At 39.8% G+C, this 18,998-nt stretch overlaps 2 long non-coding RNA genes across 2 annotated transcripts; both read right to left on the reverse strand.

The window, feature by feature from the left end:
• Nucleotides 1-9,435: 9,435 nt before the first annotated feature.
• Nucleotides 9,436-11,497, reverse strand: LOC128127739 (uncharacterized). Its single transcript, XR_008225552.1, has 2 exons — nt 11,395-11,497; nt 9,436-9,601 (listed from the first exon to the last, which is right to left on the reverse strand). It is a non-coding gene; the product is annotated as an uncharacterized LOC128127739 (long non-coding RNA).
• A 5,118-nt stretch (nt 11,498-16,615) lies between these two features.
• LOC128127713 (uncharacterized) lies at nt 16,616-18,677 on the reverse strand. The gene is made up of 2 exons (XR_008225545.1): nt 18,575-18,677; nt 16,616-16,781 (listed from the first exon to the last, which is right to left on the reverse strand). It is a non-coding gene; the product is annotated as an uncharacterized LOC128127713 (long non-coding RNA).
• Nucleotides 18,678-18,998: the final 321 nt, after the last annotated feature.

Below are 18,998 nucleotides of genomic sequence, written 5' to 3' on the forward strand. Positions count from 1 at the left end.
AACTCTAAGAAAGTGAACTCATGGACCCTCCCATAAATCATCCATGGCCTTGTACCACTCCTGGGAGCCCTTTCTAGGCCTTAAAACCCCGAAAACGACACTAGAATGTCCAAATTCTATAATGAAAAGCATAAGATGATTAACTTCTTGTAAAATACATATTTCATATGACATTAGGGTCCTAAAAGGTGCTCAAGTGGTTATTTGGTACCAAACGCTCAATCGACACTATTACCCGATTTACCCGATTCACCCGATTTCCGCGATTTCAGGTGAGTTCATACCCCTTTAATGAACCTTTCAAGTGTTTTACATGTTTTAGGGGGGAGATACAAGTTGCTTATAAATGTTTATACAAAGTTTTACAGAACGATTTCCGAGTTTCAAGGATTAATCACATGTGATTCACTACTCTTAGTTCAAATCACATGTGATTTGTCCCTATGCCTTAAAAACGGGTTTTACCCTTTTCAAACTATTTTTAGACAGTGAATCAGAATTTAAATGTTCTTTTGGAAAAATACTTTCATTTAATCAATTTGCTTAGAAAATGTAACCACTCTGATATATTTATATAAATAAGACTTGGAGGACTTAGGACCGATATCTCGCCTTATTTCCTGTTCTTGTTTGATTGTGGGCTTAGGGTAGTAGTTATCCGTCCGACTGTCGTTGATTTCTTACTTATATAATTTGTATATCAGTGTGGGATACGAATATTACTGCTTTCACTTAATGCTAAAGTCACTAACGTGCTAAGAAACATCCCCACTAAGATAACCATAATAGGTATGGTTAGAGTCGCTACCACTTCTATTCACTAAAGTTATTACTAACTACACTATAATACTCACTATTACTAGACGATACACTAGTAAGAGAATACACTATGATCATACTAAAAGATGACTACACTATGAAAATAGAGAAAACACTAAACAAACAATAATACACTAAACCACTACGAGATACTCTATTCGCTATTCACTACGCCCGGAGTGTTCCAGCAGGAGACGACTCTACATGTATAGATCTATACGGGGGCAGACGCTATTACATCCCGACTGTTAACTCAGTCCGCGCCGTACAGGCCCAGGGATGCTACTACTTCACTACACTGTGCATGACCGGGAAGGTCATGGGATTCTATATTATTCTCACTATTGGAAAATTACAAGGAATACCCTACAACTACACTAAAATACTACACTAAATGTTAAACCACATCCCGAAGTAAGTAAGTACCTATCACTAAAGGAAGCTCGCACCTCTATCATGGATCACGGGCTTAACTTATCCTGTCACATTTGTTATTTGGAGATTTGCCAAAGAATTTTTACAATAAATTGTTTTCAAAGAGATGAAGAATGCATACTTTTCACAGATTGTCATTTACAATGTATTTCCTGGAAAATATGGGATTTTCTAAATTTCTACTACTTATGAACATAAAGGATACATTTTTAACACTAATGCTTTGTATACAAAAACTCACACTAAACTCTTATGAACTCACCAGCTTTATGCTGATAATTGTTTTCAAAATAACTTGTATCTTCAGGTCAAAGATAGACAGGTACAGACGCAGCATTTTTGGAGAAGGTGGAGTACACAAGACCCATCTCTTATTTTTGAATTACTTTTGGGTGATTGTTAAACATTACTACACACGCATGTAATTAAATTCACTATGTAATACTATGGTTGTATGTTTCTTGTTTCTACTATTATGCAATTGTGATGATACTGTTCACTACGTCATCCACCCCGAAACGTATTCCGCCGTTATCGGTTTTGGGGTGTGACAGATTGGTATCAGAGCATTGTTTATAGTGAATCAAGTATATCAACCTATAAAAGATATACGAACTATAAACACTTCGGGACTAAAACACTCTGACCAAAAATATATACTGTTAAGTATCTAAAAGATCTAACTAAGTATACATATACACACATCACTATGAAACGCAGGAATCAGTATCATCCTAGAACAAAACAAAAGTATTAAGATTGTTGGGCAGCACAATTGGGTTTAGAGACATATAGTCACATTCAGGATGATGTAGCCTGATCAACTACGTTTTCCTGAGGGTGACTAGCATGTGCCTAAGTTCGGTTGTGATGTTGCAACAAGTCTAAAACTTACCAACAAAACCACAATAACGCTAACATAAGAATACTATAGGAGTATTCTGTATCTCTAGATTATACGTATGTGTTATCATCAAAGGTCGTTACTAGTAGGACAATAGTTGCTAAGTGGATACACCACGATTACATGTGATTGGGGCGCTATAGACTCATAATCTGCAGCCTTTGCTTCATTCCCTGTTCTTGTTTGATTGGGGGTCTGAAGTTAGGGTGGTTTATTCGAAGGACTATCTTGCTTCGATTACACGTAATCGGTATGCACTATGCAAGTATTGGGTCAACCGGTAATGATTCCTCCTATAAGTATCTTAGAATAGTGCGTCTATTAATCTTCTTTCCCCCTTCTCGCGTAGATAGCATGGCTGGCTTCCACCTACCCGGCGATCCGTACTTTCCAAACCAGGGCAATGGAGGATGGCTCGAAGAGGAGTCAGACGACGATCACCCTATTCCTTTGGATGATCATCATGCCGAAGGTTTCTCGGGTGACTCGAGCTCCGAGCCAGAAGTCAACAACCAACCTCCTGAAGCCCCGAACCCTAACCCCCGACCGATATTTCAGGGCCCCACTCCTATGTGGGCAATGTCCTTGCATCGATGGAGCGAGGAGCAGAGTCAGCCCTTGCCTTACAATGGAGACCGAAGTTTCTACAACATAAGCGAAGGAGGATCGGCGGATCGGGTTCTGCCCATCATGATCCGAAGGATTGCCAGGAATGTTGAGCAAGGTCAAGCCGCTATTGGTCGAATTGTAGAAGTGGATGCCAACTCAAACCTCAATACTGTTCGCATTCGCCAACTCGAGGAAGCCGTGGACAGGGCAAGGAGGACCAACGAGGCTCTGCAGCATCAGCTGGCTGCATCCCGAGCTGAAGTTAGGGAACTCCGAGCACACCAAAGGGCTCATGATCGACACCTTCAAGAAGTTATGCGTCGACTGGAGGATCTGAGGATTCGCCCGACAAGCAGCCGTCGCCAGTAGAAGACATCTAGTTACCTCACTCTTTGTTTAAAGGACTAGCCTTTTATCTCTATGTTCCGTAGGTCTTTTGTCTGTAAACATTCCTAGTTTAAAAGTACTCTAGCTGAACCTCTAAACTGCCAACATTTTCTCTATGGTATGATGTACGACCTACTGCTAGGTCAATTTTCATGAACTATTGTTGCATCATTAATACCAGTATATTGGCAGACGATTTCTCTATTGCTATAACTCTTACCCTGATCTTGGATTATGTTGATTTAATCCATGAGACACACTATTCATATTCGCAATAGGCTCTTACTATTGCTATCATTTCTATGATCTTCCAGTGAAGGATGCCTCCACGAAAGCGTCCCAGCAGAGGAAGACCTGAAACTCAAACCCCTCCTCCACCACCTCCTCCTCCGCAGTTCGATCCGGTGTTGTTCCAAGCGGCTGTGACTGCGGCCGTAACAGCAGCCATGGCCCAGATGAACTCGGGTGATGCGAGCGGTGGAAATTCTAGATTTGGTGAAGTCCACCAACGAGTGTAGGGATGCACTTATAAAGACTTCATGAATTGTAAACCTGCTTTCTTCGATGGTACCGGAGGAATTCTAGCGTTGTCCCAATGGTTCGAAAGGACCGAAGCTGTATTCGAAATGTGCTCTTGTCCCGAAGAGAGCAAAATCAAGTTCGCTACCGCTACCCTCACTAACAGGGCTTTGTCATGGTGGAACGGCCATGTCAACGCACTCTCCTTGGTCACAGCCAATGCCATGGGCTGGGACACTCTAAAAGATCTTATGAGAGGGGAGTACTGCCCTAGGGGCGAAGTTCAGAAGCTTGAGGAAGAACTCTGGAACCTCAAGATGAAGGGGACCGACATAACGGCTTATACGGCCAGGTTTTGCGACTTGGCGGCTATGTGTCCCAACATGATCCCCTCTGAAAATAAGAAGATTGAGCGTTACATCTGGGGTTTAGTGCCCCCGTATCGAGGAAATGTTCTGGCCTCACGCCCTACCACTTTCGACAGCGCCAAGGAATTGGCCCAGAGTCTGATCAACCACGAAATCTCCTCCACTCCAGCAACAACAACCACAACAACAACTGCACCATCCGGATCATCCGACAGAAAAAGGAAACGATGGGATAAGAAGAAAGGCAAGAAAACTCAAACCGCCTCCAGGGATCAGCAAATTGTGACGGTTCATGCTGCCACCATCCCGACCGCACCAGCTGCTCCAGCCCCGCCGAAGGCTTACAGTGGAAACTTACCTAAGTGTCCCAAATGCCCTTTTCACCACAACGGTCCATGTCGTGAATTGCAGTGTTCCAACTGCGGACGGAAGGGCCATACTGTCCGATTTTGCAAGGCCCCTCCCAAACCTATCACACAGGTTCCTGGTACGGGAGTGACCCCGACGTGTTATGGCTGCGGTGAAGCGGGCCATTTTAAGAAGAACTGTCCGAAGACCGCAAATGCTGGGGGAACTGGAAGGTTACTTGCTATCGGTCACAATGAAGCAGTAGCCGATCCCACAGTGGTCACGGGTACGTTCCTTCTCAACAACTCTTTTGCCTGTGTCTTATTCGATAGTGGTGCAGAAAGGAGCTTCATAAACCAGAACTTTAAACACTTACTCAAACAAACCCCTCAACCACTAAAAGAAACATTCGTTTTAGAAATGGCTAATGGGAAGACAGAAAGCTCTAATGAAATTTATATAGGTTGTACTCTCACGTTAGATGATCACCCCTTTTTAATCGATCTTATACCAGTCTCAATCAAAAATTTCGATGTCATTGTTGGTATGGATTGGCTAAGCCTTCACTACGCCGACATCCTATGTTCCGAGAAAGCCATTCGCCTGAACTTTCCGAATCGAGAGACCCTAGTGATATACGGAGATAAGCCAAGTACAAACCTTCGTATCATCTCTAGTATTCAGGCTCAGAAATACTTACGCAAAGAATATCGCGCCTTTCTTGCTCACGTCGTCGACACTAACCAGAAATCGAAAGATCCAAAAGACATTCCAGTAGTATGCGATTTTCCTGATGTCTTTCCGGAGGATCTCCCAGGCCTACCTCCTAAACGACAGGTTGAATTCAGAATCGACCTAATCCCAAGAGCTACCCCCGTAGCTAAGTCGCCCTACCGACTAGCGCCCGCCGAAATGCAAGAACTATCCAGTCAACTCAACGAACTGCTTAGCAAGGGCTTCATAAGACCGAGCTTCTCACCTTGGGGAGCTCCGGTCTTGTTCGTGAAGAAAAAGGATGGGTCATTTCGGATGTGCATCGATTATAGGGAACTCAATAAACTCACGATCAAAAATCGCTATCCTCTCCCTCGTATCGACGACCTATTCGATCAACTCCAAGGAGCCAGTTACTTCTCCAAGATTGATCTTAGATCGGGGTACCATCAGTTGCGGGTGCTCGAGGAAGATGTTCCAAAGACAGCTTTTCGAACCCGCTACGGGCATTTCGAGTTCGTAGTGATGCCCTTTGGACTGACTAATGCCCCTGCAGTATTCATGGACTTGATGAATAGGGTATGTCGTCCATATCTAGATCAGTTCGTCATCGTCTTTATTGACGACATACTTGTCTACTCTCGGAGCGAGGAAGAGCACAGAAGCCATTTACGATTAGTACTGGAAACCCTGCGATCCGAGAAGTTGTATGCGAAGTTCTCTAAGTGCGAGTTTTGGATCCGGAGAGTAGAATTCTTAGGGCACGTGGTCAGTGAAGACGGAATCCATGTGGACCCCTCCAAAATCAAAGCTATTGAGAACTGGTCAGCACCAAAGACGCCTACGGAAATTCGTCAATTTCTAGGCCTCGCTGGCTACTACCGTCGATTCATCCAAAATTTCTCTCGGATTGCGAAACCCCTCACCGTGCTAACACAGAAGTGTGTGCAATTCGACTGGGAAGAGAAACAGGAGAAGGCATTCCAGACCCTGAAGAGAGCCCTATGCACCGCACCAGTATTATCCCTTCCTGAAGGGACAAAAGATTTTGTTGTATACTGTGATGCATCCAATCAGGGGCTCGGTTGTGTCTTGATGCAACGAGGCAAAGTTATCGCCTATGCCTCGAGACAGCTAAAGAACCATGAGGTGAACTACACTACTCACGACCTCGAGTTAGGAGCGGTCGTCTTTGCATTAAAGATCTGGAGACACTACTTGTATGGGACGAAGAGCGTGGTGTACACTGATCATAAAAGCCTCCAACATATACTGAACCAGAAGGAACTCAACATGAGACAACGCCGATGGGTCGAGTTACTTAACGACTACGACTGTGAAATTAGATATCATCCCGGGAAAGCCAACGTAGTAGCAGACGCCCTGAGCAGAAAAGAATATTCCGGACGAAGAACCAAGTCGCTAACCATGACCATACACTCACATCTATCCACGCAGATCAAAGAGGCTCAGCTGGAAGCTCTAAAGCCTGGAAACGTGACGGGAGAATCCATGCGTGGAATGGATAAAAATCTGGAGGTTAAGGGTGACGGAGCCTATTACTTTATGGACCGAATCTGGACTCCATGCCATGGAGGTTTCAGAGATTTGGTTATGAGAGAAGCACACAACACTCGCTACTCCGTCCACTCGGGTTCAGATAAGATGTATCTGGATCTCAAAAAGCTTTACTGGTGGCCGAACATGAAAGCAGAGATCGCTACCTTTGTAGGTAAGTGCCTTACTTGCGCGAAGGTCAAAGTAGAATGTCAAAAGCCATCAGGACTCCTCCAACAACCGGAAATACCAGAATGGAAGTGGGAGCGAATCACAATGGACTTCATCACCAAGCTGCCCAAGACAGCAGGTGGATTAGATACCATTTGGGTCATCATTGACAGGTTGACCAAGTCCGCCCACTTCCTACCCATAAAAGAGACGGATAAGATGGAAAAGCTCACTAGGACTTATATAAAAGAAATAGTGCGATTGCATGGCGTCCCTATATCTATTATATCAGACAGAGATAGTAGAATCACCTCTAGATTTTGGCAATCATTACAAAAGGCGCTAGGGACGAGGCTGGATATGAGTATAGCCTACCATCCGCAGACTGATGGACAAAGTGAGAGGACGATCCAAACCTTAGAAGACATGCTGCGAGCTTGTGTGATTGACTTCACGAAATCGTGGGATATACACTTACCTCTTGTGGAGTTTTCCTACAACAATAGTTATCATACAAGCATCAAGACAGCTCCATTCGAAGCCCTCTACGGACGGAAGTGCAGATCCCCTTTGTGTTGGGCCGAGGTGGGAGACACTCAGTTAGCTAAGGGACGAACTCCTGATAGCGCCCTCACCGGTCCAGAGATCATTCGAGAGACGACCGAGAAGATTGTACAAATACGTGAACGACTAAAAGCTGCTAGGGATCGACAGAAAAGCTACGCCGACAAACGAAGAAAACCCTTGGAATTCCAGGTGGGAGACCGAGTCCTTCTGAAGGTCTCGCCCTGGAAAGGCACGATACGCTTCGGGAAGCGTGGAAAGTTGAATCCAAGGTACATAGGGCCTTTTGAGATTCTTGCTAGAATCGGCCCTGTAGCTTACAAACTAAACTTACCCCGCGAGCTAAGTAACATACATCCTACCTTCCACGTCTCCAACTTGAAGAAATGTCTGTCGGACGAGACTCTCGTGATTCCCTTCGACGAAATCGAGGTCAATGAGAGCCTCAACTTCGTAGAAGAACCTGCTGAGGTGTTGGATCGTGAAGTAAAGCGGACGAAACAAAGCCGCATCCCAATTGTGAAGGTTCGGTGGAACGCCAAGCGAGGACCGGAATTCACCTGGGAGTGCGAGGATCAAATGAAACTCAAATACCCTCATCTCTTCGCTTAGTAGTATTGTAATATCGTATCTGTTTGTATTCTAAATTTCGGGACGAAATTCCCCTAACGGGGGGATGATGTGACAACCCCAAATCTAATTCCGTTACAATCCCATTTTCACTAACGGAATGTGTCGCTATACGTTATTTATGTAATATTTGGAACCGTCAAAATCCGAATATCTAAGTCTATGCATGACTTAATATTATCATAAGTAATACAACTCATATGTGTTAACCCCGTTTAACCTAGTAGAGTTGTTTTACCTTTCCAACCACTTCACCCGGGTAAAAAGTTTTAACCCAGTTAAATTTAAACATCGGGTAGCCGTGTATCGGGTGCGTTTACCAAGGCATAAGCAATGGGTGTGCCCAACATTTGAACACTCATTCACTACACACCCACTCTCTCTCTCTCTACTTTCTCCCTCTAGACTCGAAATCGGCCCCGATCCCGCTAATTTCCGACTTCCAAACGTAAGTACTCATCCCCTATCTTATTCTAGACATGCTTCATTGAATTTGAGGGCCAAAAACCATAGGAATCAAGATTCAAAGAGGAGTTTACGGCCTAAGAAGCTCCTTAGGCCGTAAACCCCCAAATTCATGCCCAAGGCCATGTTTTTCCTTCCTTTAAGCTAGGACACTAATTAAGGCTTATGACTAGAAGAGTTTGGACATTAAAACACAAGAAAATGGTGTTTAAAAAGGAGTTTACGGCCCAAGCATGTGCTTAGGCCGTAAACACCACAAACACCCCTCAAATCCATGTTTAAGGCTTCAAAAACTCTTCTAGGGTGTTTAGGAATTTAGACTTGACAACAAGGAAGGCTTAAAGGCATTAAACATCATCATTTGAACATAAAAAGTGGAGTTTACGGCCAAGGCTAAGCTTGGGCCGTAAACACCCAAACTTTTGTGTCAAACAAGCCCCTAAACTACCCTAATGCATGAAAGGAATTTATCTAAGGCCTATGGAAGTGTGTTGTACCATTAAACACTTCATCTTGACACCAAATGAAGAGTTTACGGCCAAGGATGTTCTTGGGCCGTAAACTCCCCAAAAATGTATGCCAAATTGTTTCAAACTCACTATAGGGCCTTCTAGGATTTTTCTAAGCCATTTGGGACCATGTTGTACAAGTAAAACCTTCATCTTGAAGGACTTATAGGAGTTTACGGCCCAAGAACAAGTCTTGTCCGTAAACTCCCCAAAAATGTCACAAATTAGGATGTTTAATCCTTCCCTCTTGGTTCATAACACACACCACTAAATCAAGGGAGTGAGATAAGGCCCTAAACACACATTTTGGAGTGTCACAAGAGTTTACGGCCAAGCCTAGGGGGCTTACGGCCGCAAACTGTCACACCCCAAAACCACGAACGGCGGAAACGTTCTGGGGCGGAGGACGTCATATTCAGTATCATAACAGTTCATAGAAAGGAAAGTACACACCACCATATATATTAAAGTTTCCAAAATGTTTACATAATCGTATTCGTTACTTGTTCAAAAGATAAATACAAAAACATCCTTCAAAAGAAGTAATTAACGTCAGCACGTTAATCCCCAAAAGTTGATTTCCAAATCTGCTTAGCGGTTCCCTGAGAATACAAGTTATTTCAAAGAAAAAGTGTCAACAATTAAGTTGGTGAGTTCATAAGTAGTGTTTTGAGAAAATGTACGCCATTCGAAAGTTCGTGTATGTTTTCCAGAAAACGCACTGTTTCAAATGTAAGGAGTTATGATTTGTTGTGTTGAAAATGAATGTATTAGATCCAGAAAATCTCATATTTTCCCTAATGGTTGAGGTATGATTTGTTGTGTTTTCCAAGAAAAACCCTTATTTTCTTATAAAAGTATGAAATGCATATGAATGTTCGTGTTATAAGTTGCAACTAATTGTACCGAGAAAATCCCTTATTTTCCTATTAGTTGTTTGGTTTGTATACAGGAAAAACCCTTATTTTCCTGACATAACTGGCAGTCTCTAAGACCGAAAATCGCAAGCAACCGACGTGCTCGAAAGGTGTGGCATAGTTTTATATAATAAAGCTATACGAAGATCGCATTTGTTAGATGAAGAATAGTTTTAATAGCTACTCTTTCATAAAAGCATAATACCATAATAATTGTATATCCGATGAGTTTTATAACCATACTAAACATAATATGCCTGTAGCGACGTTCTTCAGGCGTCGTAGCGTTATGACAACTGTCACCCCAAAAGACGGACTGTAGCTAACAGTCAGGGCGCGAGATCATGACTTCCCGTATAGATCTATACACATTTGACACGTTCTCCGAACGGGAGACTCTGGTTATAGACAGGACTTGTAGCGATACCTTTTATCAAAAAGGCAGTGTTTGAAGATGTACACGTCTCATGGATTCTCAACTAAGTCTGTATTAAAGTAGTAGTTTTGTATGCAAAGTTTATCCTTTTTTCACAATGTTTGACAAAGCATAAATCATAAGTTTTTAGAATGTATAAAACGGTTTAGCAACGAAGAATACTTTGGAATTTCTAAATACTTTGTATAAATCTAGTGCATGCGAAGTATGACAAGAGTTTTCACATAGTAGTAATAAATCACAAGTGATTCATTTGATAAAAACGAGTAAAGTTAAATTTTTGATGTAGAAGACAAGTTTGTAAACAAAACATATATATGTATATGGTTATATATATGTATAAGTTTTAAAGGATGATTTGGCATGTTTCGTAATTGTTGTTCATATTCTTACGTTTTTATTAGGAACTTTGCATGAAATAATCCTTAAGTTTGATACTAAAGACCTTTTTGTACTTATTACTTTTGTAAAAATGGTCATTAAACATATTTAAATGATTGTGTTTTAACTTCCTTAATGTATAAACATTACTCAAAAATGTTAGAAGGTGTTAATAAATCTATAAACCACTTTTGACAGTTTTACCCTTTACTGTCCCTGTTTTTAGAAAACTCATAGAAAAATCATCGTAAGTCAAAAACTGAATCCGTCACCTCTGAGAGTTTATAAAATAAGTCTACTTTGCTCCTAATTTTTATTATGATTTTTAGTGGTCTCAAACTAGTGTGAAAATGAACATCTTCACAGACTGGTCCGAAATCACTTCTGAAATGACAGGCAGTTTTATAAAAATCGCCATAAATTGTAGAAAAATCGTATGAACGTGTGCGAGTAGTCATTAGAAAGGTATAAACTTGAACTATTTGCATATTGTACAGTTTTGAAAGATATTAAGTTTAAGATGGTCAAAACAGTCCGTGAACAGGACTCAACTTTTCTGTAGAAAGCTGTCATTTAAATTTGAGTTATGTTTAGTGTTCTAACTTGTATTCCCCCCCTTAAAACTTGAATAAAACATGAAAATGTAGGGGTATGAACTCACCTTATGTGAATACTTGAAGAATGGAAAGTTGAAGATGAACTTTTGGTTGTTGGTTTGATGCTCCAAAACAGCCACTCTTTTGGCTATGTTGCTGTCACGAAAATTTCACAGCAAAAGTGCAAGAAAAAGGGTAGTTTACTCACTGTTTTGAATCAATAATTTTGAGTATCAAAACAAGTAACTTCCAGGGGTATTTGGTGGTAAAAATATCAAGCAAAAGGAAGGTGTAGATGGGTGAAATGGTGGCTGAAACACAAAAGGGACAGCAACCCTTTAGTTCATGGTTTTGATGGCTTTGGAAGGAAGTTCTTGTGCTTGAAAATGAGATGAAGGTTGAGAGTAATTACTTGGAGTATTGGCTGGTCAAATGAGGGTAAAATGAAGAGGAAATTTCGTGGTTATGAAGGAGGAAAGGGTGGAAGAGGATAAGGGGACAAAACCTAGACTAGCTTGTGATGGGATGTGAGTTTAAGTGATGTGATCTTGTCTAGCCACTTGCTTGGGTGGTTGCTTAGAGATAGAGTTAGTTAACTAACTAACTACTAGATATTTAGTTAGTTAGGAGTTCTAGGTAAGGAGAGGGAAGGTCTTAATCTTGAAAATTAGAAGAGGGATTAAGAAGCATTCTTAGTAAAATGTCTTAAGTGATTAAGCACTTATTAGTTAAGTTGGCACTTATCTCCACCAATTCTCTTATCTTAATTGATTTAGAAATCATATTCCTTACATGAAATCACTTTAGGTAATGACCCATAACTAGTTATTCACTAGATAATAATACATATGTATAAATACATACATGTATACTTAGTATAAAATAACAATGTAGTTTTTGTGTATTTGAACTTTAATGTTTATGTTTTATTCTTTTTATTCAAAAACACTTGGATACATTTTAATTATACCTTATAATAATTCATTTTATATTTTAATTTATTTAAATATAAAATTTATTGACCAATGTATAATTTCGTGACATTTAACCGGTTAACCATATCGTTAAACACGTTTTGTCACTTTGGTTCGTATATTTGTCGAATTTAGATCCTACACAACTATTAAGCACACGTTTTACATAGAACCTAACTTAATTATCAACTAGATACATGTTGTTACAAAAATTAAGTTTGTTGCGTTCAAATGATGTTATATGCTAATTTCACAAACCGGTGATGGTTCGTAGCCATACATCATAACGAAATTTATCAATAGCTACTTGTTTTATATTTCACAGTAACTTATTTAAATAAAAGAGGTTAAATTCCTTCAACCATTCTTAATAAAATACTCATATTGCTTACTAATCAAAAGATAGCATCGTACGATCGTTCCTATTTTTTTTTTTTTTTTTTTTTTTTTTTTTACCAATTGTTACATTCTCCCCCCGTTAAAAGAATTTCGCCCCGAAATTCAACTTGTAGACGGGATATCACTAAACAATTGGGGGTGTTTTATTTATTTATTTATTTTTTTTTGATTCGCGCGTTCCCTAGTGAATTCAGGTCCTCGCTTGGCGTTCCAACGGGCCTTCACTATGGGTATGCGGCTTTGTTTCGTCCTTTTGACCTCCTGATCCATGATTTCCACCGGTTCTTCGATGAAGTTTAGACTCCCGTTGATTTCAATTTCATCCAGTGGAATAACAAGAGTCTCATCAGACAAGATCTTCTTCCGATCCTGGGATGCCTTCAATCATTCACGGGTTTGAACAATCTTCTCTGTAGTTTCTCGTATGTTCTGGGGGCTGGTGAAAGTGTTGTTAGGAACTTGCCTATTAGCTATTTTTGTGTCACCTACCTCATCCCATCAAAGAGGTGATCTACACTTGCTTCTGCAGAGAGCTTCGAATGACGTGACCTTGATGTTAATGTAATAGTTGATGTTGTATAAGGATTCGATGAATGGTTCTTCCTCTTTGTCTTTCAGTTTGAGGGTGATAAAAAGGACTTCTTTAACGACTATTAAAAACACGAGGCGAATCGCCTGTCCCTTATCCAAAATGATAGACAGTGGTATACTATGCAGTCTCGCAATTTTCTTTGTATATGCTCCTGTTAGCTTTTCTATTTTTCTTTGTATCCTTGGTCGGTAGAAAGTGTATGGGTTTGGTTGATTTGTCTACGATCGCTCAAGTGGTAGCATGTCCATCCACTGTCTTGGGTAACTTGTCATGGAGTTCATGGTATGACTCATAACTGATTCATCTATCATCTCTTTGTGTTTATAAGTCGTGTATAATTAAGATTGAAAAGACAGTCGAATCGGTGATTCTATTCTAAGCCCACATCCAAACAAGGAAAAGGATTTAAAGCGGAATTACCAACCCTAAGTCCGTAGAATCTTAATTATATAGGGCTCCAATATATACACTTAGTAATCATAGATTCACTAGTATGGGTCCATAGTCTCTACTTGAGTGGGGTGATTAACTTGGGTGAGATGGCATTTACCACAACCCTTTTCCGCAATTACTACACTTAGGTTGATTTTTGAACTCGGGTTACCGTATGGATGGTATTCCCAGGAGATCTTCTCGGAATATATCGAGAAGGTTACGGGCTTTTTCAACATCCATGATGTCTTTCTCTTCTTGTTTCTTATCCACAGCACAGGCTAGGACGGCGTGGTGCCTCCTGTGTAGGTACTTCTGAGTCTTGTTGCAAAAGGTGAGTCGGGGGATTGTGTCCGGTTTGTCGTTATAGACAACAATGGTTCTATTACTTGATGGGTTTAGGCGAATGGACTTTTCGTAATATATGATATCGGTATGGTGAGGAAACTAACTAATACGTTGTTAAAATGAAAATGTCGTAAATTTTTATTGTGACCGGTTTTAGGATGATTTGAATGAATTGGTTGATTTAGTGTTAGAGTGCACCCTATGTACACGTCTCTAGTGCTTTTGATTATTCCAATTCTACTGTAAATATTTCGTTTAAGTTTTTGAGGTTTTTGGTTGAGAAATTGATTAAATCTACGACTCACAATACTCCTCTCCGCATTGCTATTATATAGTATCCATGCATATGTGCTATCGGGAATTGAACGTACCGGAATCTCAGCGGGGTCTATTACTGCTTTCCCACGCTCTGTTGCTAAAACACTTCCGATGCTCTTGACATCTTTGTTTTTAGTCTCCGGGAACTCCTTTATGAAATGCCCTACTTCTGCACATCTGTAGCAAGTCCGACTCATCCCAGCTTTTGTGTTCTGGTTGGTCTGTTGAGCCAGTACCCTACAGAACTTTGTGGTATGCCCCTTTTTCATTATAGTTCTTGCAATGCATTTCCCTGCACTTTCCTTTGTGATGAAAGCTACACTTGGTGCATTTTGACAGGTTTCTAACATATGGTCTTGTTGGCACTGAGGTAGTAGGGATGGTGGTGGTATGGAATGTCACTGTTTGTTGTACAAGTTGAGGTATCGTGGATTGGTGAATAATAAAATCCAACCACTGAAAGAGACTTGGAAATGTCTCTGTATCTAACTTGCTATGGTCCAATGACTTAACTAAAGCAGGTTTCAGATAGACTCCAATGAGAGTATGATAAGAGTACTTGAATGATGGAAATGACACAAAAGTTAGCTGGCGGTCAATATCTTGGATATTTACGGCGTAAAAGTTCAGGAAAATGGCCTTGTAAAGGTCTTACATCATATACACAGGAGATAGTTCCTGACAGTATAAAGACCTAACTAAAGTACTTACGGTACAAGATAATTTCATAGAAAATGCCACATCAGGCATAGACAGATGAATATGATTCCTCTTTTTGTAAGGGAAATAAAGTAAAGCGTCTACTACTGGTGACGGTAATTCCTCTGGTGAATTCTTAGTTCAACCAATTGACGTTCCATGTCAAGTAGGTGTCTCTATTACACCCTCTGGCGTACTTGGAGCTCTATGACTTTGGCTCGGGTTTTCAGCTAGTGTTTGCAGCAGGTTCTCATGGTTTCTTTCTGATCTCTTGTGAGCATCTTCTAGATGAGTGGTGTGGAGGGTACTCATTCTTGCATCGGTGACAACTTCGGCAATCTGATGTTGGGCTGTCCTGCCTTGAATCTCATTTTGGGCCACTCTGCGGACCATGATTGGCAAGATTCTACCTGCTGAGCCCCCATTGCTCAGGTCGTAAAAGTTTCGGTCGCCAATAAATGGCATGGGCTGATCTTGTTCTTGGCTTCATGTTTCCAAGCATTCCACCGAATCAGGCGTCGGGCCATGAAGAGCTGGACGAGGGTTAGGAATTGGAAAGGGAGTTGCTCGAGGTAGGTTCTCAACCTCTAGTTCGGAATTAGCATCGGCTGAAAGGTTTTCATCATGATGATCATCCAAAGGGATAGGATGATCATTCTCTGGTTCTTCTCCAAACCAACCAGCTATGACTTCATTCGGAAGATACTGGTTGCCGAGGGGATGGAGTCCAACTATGATTTCTATGCGAGAATTTAGGGTAAGTGGATAATTATTAGACGAACTATCTAGATAATTATTTAGAAAAACCCTTATTAGTTACATCGCTATTTGTGAAGTGCATACCAGCTATGTGTAATCTAAACAGGATAGACCTTCGAATAAGTGACCTTATTTCCAAATTCACACAGAATAGAGGTAAGGCAAAATTATCACTGATTCTAAGTCTATAACATCCTAATTACATGTAGCCATAGTGTATCCACTTAGCAACTATCAACTTAGTAATGAGGATCCTGTTTTAAATTCTCAAGTATAAAGTACTTATAGCAACACCAAATACTCCTATAGTATTTTAATTTTAACGTTATGTTCTATTGTTCTCATTGTGGTAGGGTTGGTAAGATTTTAGCATTGTTGCGACTACACATTTAAACCTAGGCACATGCTAGTCAACCCTCGGATAATATAGGCGATCAGGCTATATCTTCCCAGTTTTGACCATATGTCTCTAATCCCACTTGTGTTGCCCAACAATCGTAATTCTTTTGTACTGTCCTAGTGACACTGATTTTAGTATGAATGCAGCACGTATACTTACTTAAATATTTTATTATTTAAAGTATAAACTCTAAATCAGAGTATTTTTAATCCCATTGTATTTATAGTTAGTATATCTTTTATGGGTTGATATACTCAATTCACTATAAACAATGCTCTGATACCAATCTGTCACACCCCAAAACCACGAACGGCGGAAACGTTCTGGGGCGGAGGACGTCATATTCAGTATCATAACAGTTCATAGAAAGGAAAGTACACACCACCATATATATTAAAGTTTCCAAAATGTTTACATAATCGTATTCGTTACTTGTTCAAAAGATAAATACAAAAACATCCTTCAAAAGAAGTAATTAACGTCAGCACGTTAATCCCCAAAAGTTGATTTCCAAATCTGCTTAGCGGTTCCCTGAGAATACAAGTTATTTCAAAGAAAAAGTGTCAACAATTAAGTTGGTGAGTTCATAAGTAGTGTTTTGAGAAAATGTACGCCATTCGAAAGTTCGTGTATGTTTTCCAGAAAACGCACTGTTTCAAATGTAAGGAGTTATGATTTGTTGTGTTGAAAATGAATGTATTAGATCCAGAAAATCTCATATTTTCCCTAATGGTTGAGGTATGATTTGTTGTGTTTTCCAAGAAAAACCCTTATTTTCTTATAAAAGTATGAAATGCATATGAATGTTCATGTTATAAGTTGCAACTAATTGTACCGAGAAAATCCCTTATTTTCCTATTAGTTGTTTGGTTTGTATACAGGAAAAACCCTTATTTTCCTGACATAACTGGCAGTCTCTAAGACCGAAAATCGCAAGCAACCGACGTGCTCGAAAGGTGTGGCATAGTTTTATATAATAAAGCTATACGAAGATCGCATTTGTTAGATGAAGAATAGTTTTAATAGCTACTCTTTCATAAAAGCATAATACCATAATAATTGTATATCCGATGAGTTTTATAACCATACTAAACATAATATGCCTGTAGCGACGTTCTTCAGGCGTCGTAGCGTTATGACAACTGTCACCCCAAAAGACGGACTGTAGCTAACAGTCAGGGCGCGAGATCATGACTTCCCGTATAGATCTATACACATTTGACACGTTCTCCGAACGGGAGACTCTGGTTATAGACAGGACTTGTAGCGATACCTTTTATCAAAAAGGCAGTGTTTGAAGATGTACACGTCTCATGGATTCTCAACTAAGTCTGTATTAAAGTAGTAGTTTTGTATGCAAAGTTTATCCTTTTTTCACAATGTTTGACAAAGCATAAATCATAAGTTTTTAGAATGTATAAAACGGTTTAGCAACGAAGAATACTTTGGAATTTCTAAATACTTTGTATAAATCTAGTGCATGCGAAGTATGACAAGAGTTTTCACATAGTAGTAATAAATCACAAGTGATTCATTTGATAAAAACGAGTAAAGTTAAATTTTTGATGTAGAAGACAAGTTTGTAAACAAAACATATATATGTATATGGTTATATATATGTATAAGTTTTAAAGGATGATTTGGCATGTTTCGTAATTGTTGTTCATATTCTTACGTTTTTATTAGGAACTTTGCATGAAATAATCCTTAAGTTTGATACTAAAGACCTTTTTGTACTTATTACTTTTGTAAAAATGGTCATTAAACATATTTAAATGATTGTGTTTTAACTTCCTTAATGTATAAACATTACTCAAAAATGTTAGAAGGTGTTAATAAATCTATAAACCACTTTTGACAGTTTTACCCTTTACTGTCCCTGTTTTTAGAAAACTCATAGAAAAATCATCGTAAGTCAAAAACTGAATCCGTCACCTCTGAGAGTTTATAAAATAAGTCTACTTTGCTCCTAATTTTTATTATGATTTTTAGTGGTCTCAAACTAGTGTGAAAATGAACATCTTCACAGACTGGTCCGAAATCACTTCTGAAATGACAGGCAGTTTTATAAAAATCGCCATAAATTGTAGAAAAATCGTATGAACGTGTGCGAGTAGTCATTAGAAAGGTATAAACTTGAACTATTTGCATATTGTACAGTTTTGAAAGATATTAAGTTTAAGATGGTCAAAACAGTCCGTGAACAGGACTCAACTTTTCTGTAGAAAGCTGTCATTTAAATTTGAGTTATGTTTAGTGTTCTAACTTGTATTCCCCCCCTTAAAACTTGAATAAAACATGAAAATGTAGGGGTATGAACTCACCTTATGTGAATACTTGAAGAATGGAAAGTTGAAGATGAACTTTTGGTTGTTGGTTTGATGCTCCAAAACAGCCACTCTTTTGGCTATGTTGCTGTCACGAAAATTTCACAGCAAAAGTGCAAGAAAAAGGGTAGTTTACTCACTGTTTTGAATCAATAATTTTGAGTATCAAAACAAGTAACTTCCAGGGGTATTTGGTGGTAAAAATATCAAGCAAAAGGAAGGTGTAGATGGGTGAAATGGTGGCTGAAACACAAAAGGGACAGCAACCCTTTAGTTCATGGTTTTGATGGCTTTGGAAGGAAGTTCTTGTGCTTGAAAATGAGATGAAGGTTGAGAGTAATTACTTGGAGTATTGGCTGGTCAAATGAGGGTAAAATGAAGAGGAAATTTCGTGGTTATGAAGGAGGAAAGGGTGGAAGAG

Source organism: Lactuca sativa, chromosome 8 (assembly GCF_002870075.4).
Source record: "Lactuca sativa cultivar Salinas chromosome 8, Lsat_Salinas_v11, whole genome shotgun sequence".
NCBI classification, from domain to species: Eukaryota; Viridiplantae; Streptophyta; class Magnoliopsida; order Asterales; family Asteraceae; genus Lactuca; species Lactuca sativa.